Source organism: Gavialis gangeticus, unplaced genomic scaffold, assembly GCF_001723915.1.
Source record: "Gavialis gangeticus isolate Ggan-Ray unplaced genomic scaffold, GavGan_comp1, whole genome shotgun sequence".
In the NCBI taxonomy this organism is placed as follows: domain Eukaryota; kingdom Metazoa; phylum Chordata; order Crocodylia; family Gavialidae; genus Gavialis; species Gavialis gangeticus.
In genome coordinates, this window is record NW_017729033.1 from 7193369 (window position 1) to 7195884 (window position 2516).

Consider the following 2516-nt stretch of genomic DNA (forward strand, 5'->3'; position numbering starts at 1 on the left):
GCCCTGCCACAGCCTCAGAGCCCAGCTACCTTCCCCTAGTGCCAGTAGGCACTTGCCCCCCTCCCCTGCCACACACACCCATCCCCTGCACACATGCACACACACGCACACACACACACACACAAAGTTACACACCACCCCCTTACCCCAACAGTCCCCAAGCCCTGGCCCTCCAACCCCTGCTCCCCATACACTTACCCTCATCTGGCTGCTGGGATTGTTCCCATGACCCTGCCTGGCTGCATGCTGACCATGCCCCCAGTAGCCCCTTGCAGGCTGGAATACCGCCAGTCTGCAAAGAGAAACCTGCACTTACGCGCATTTTTCTGGCACTTGCTCATGGCCCATTGAAATATTCTTGCAACCCACTTTTGGGTTGTGACCCATGGGTTGAGAAGCGCTGTTTTAGATGACACTCTCATAATAGCTGAGTTCTTGGAGGGGAAAAACCCTTGGGAAAGCAAATGAAATTTCCATTACTGACATGCTCATTGACTGATAAGATACTTTTTCTTTGATAAAGATGCTTGTATCTGATGGTTAATGTTCCCCATCATATGGAAAATGGATGTGTCCATATTGGAATCTTTCTACTACGACTGCTTTGTAACACATTCATAGCTTTGATGGATTTACCAAGACTAAATAATCAGCAACACCTGAAATCAAACACTTCTAACCAATGCTAGCTGTCATAGTTACCACCATGTGGTCACATCCTTGTAGCTTCAATACAAGCCAAGGTCTTTATTGAAAATACCAGCAACTTCTTTAAAGAAAAAAAACCACTTTCAATAGCAAGAATGGTGTCAAATATTTTGCTGGTAACATGGTGCTTCATGTGCAGAGTTCAGTGAAGCAATGTTGAAGAGCAACAACACCTCTACTTTTACAAAATGAATTGAAGCCTATGAGTCAGAAGTGCATAGCACTGCTAAAGGTACTCTTTTCCCCAAGTGGGCATAAAAAACAAGGCCTTCGTTACTTGTGGTCACTTATGATCCCAAGTTAATTTTGCTGGAGCAGAAGTACAAGCTTTAGTGTTCTGGCTAAATTCCAAATGGGTAATTACGTTCTGCCAATCTAAATTCCTCCTTGAGTTTATATTGGCTGACGTATTTTTCACTTAGGAGTGTTGCTTTTTCCAAGACCGTTCTCTGCCTGACCAGAATTCAGTGCTTTTCAATTATGAGTGAATTCCCATTTTAATGCAATTTTAATGAGTTTAGAGTGCTTCGTGTGATCTTTGACTTCAAGGTGTTATGTCCAGTTATGTTAATGGGTTTTTTTTCACTTACTTACATACATCAAAAACAACCCCACGTTGAAAAGAAGTCCACCCAATGTGAAATCTAACCACAAGCAGCGGGGAGAAAATGCCATTGGTAATTCACTTTTATGTTCAAAAACTAATTATTCCAACATTCTGTTCATAAAGAACTTTTAATGAAATGATATTTAAACTGTGTATGTTGCATATAAAAATAAAAAAAGCCATTCACCTGCTGAAAATCCCATTAGCAAAAATCCAGACAATGAACTGAAATTAATAAACCTGTGAACTCCCTTGTAAAAAGTCCTCCAGTTCAGTAAATAATTAATTGGTTTGAGTCTCTGCTTCAGTTCAGAAATATAAACTCTTGCTGGATAGCTTAAATGTGTTTTACTTACTAATCATTCTCAGTGCATCAAAGCCTAGAGGTGTCAGTAGAGGCAAAAGCGCTGAGAAGAATGTGTAAAATACAACAATAAAACTGACAGAAAGGATACATTACAGTGCTTGTGGATCGAAGCGTTCTGGGCAAGTGTTCACAAGATATAGTTTGTGGAACTGTTGTGAATGCTGTGCAGAATGCAAGTGAATACCATGAAATTGTCTGTTGTCTTGACACCTAGTGGTAAGTCATACTAAAGGATATATTAAATACTTTTCTGCTATGGCTTTTCCACAGAGCCATGAGAAAGTTGCTTGGTTATCAGTGGGAATGGATTCTCTCTCTACCAAGATTTCACAGATTTCATAGACATTAGGGCTGGAAGGGACCTCAGAAGATCATCAAGTCCAGCCCCCCGCCCAAAGGGCAGGAAGTCAGCTGGGGTCATAGGATCCCAGCAAGATAAGCATCCAATTGACTCTTGAAGGTGTTCAATGTAGGTGCTTGAACCACCTCCGATGGCAGGCTATTCCAGACCTTGGGGGCTCGCACAGTAAAGAAATTCTTCCTTATGTCCAGCCTGAAATGGTCTTGCAGTAGTTTATAACCGTTCAACCTCGTCATCCCTTGGGGCGCTCTGGTGAACAAACGTTCCCCCAGGTACTGGTGGTCACCCCTGATAAACTTATACGTGGCCACCAGATCACCCCTGAGCCTGTGCTTTTCCAGGCCAGAGAGCCCCAGGGCTCTCAGTCTGTCATCGTAAGGTCTGTTTTCCTGACCTTTGATCATGCGCGTGGCTCTTCTCTGGACTCTCTCAAGCTTCTCCACATCCTCTTTGAATTGTGGAGCCCAAAACTG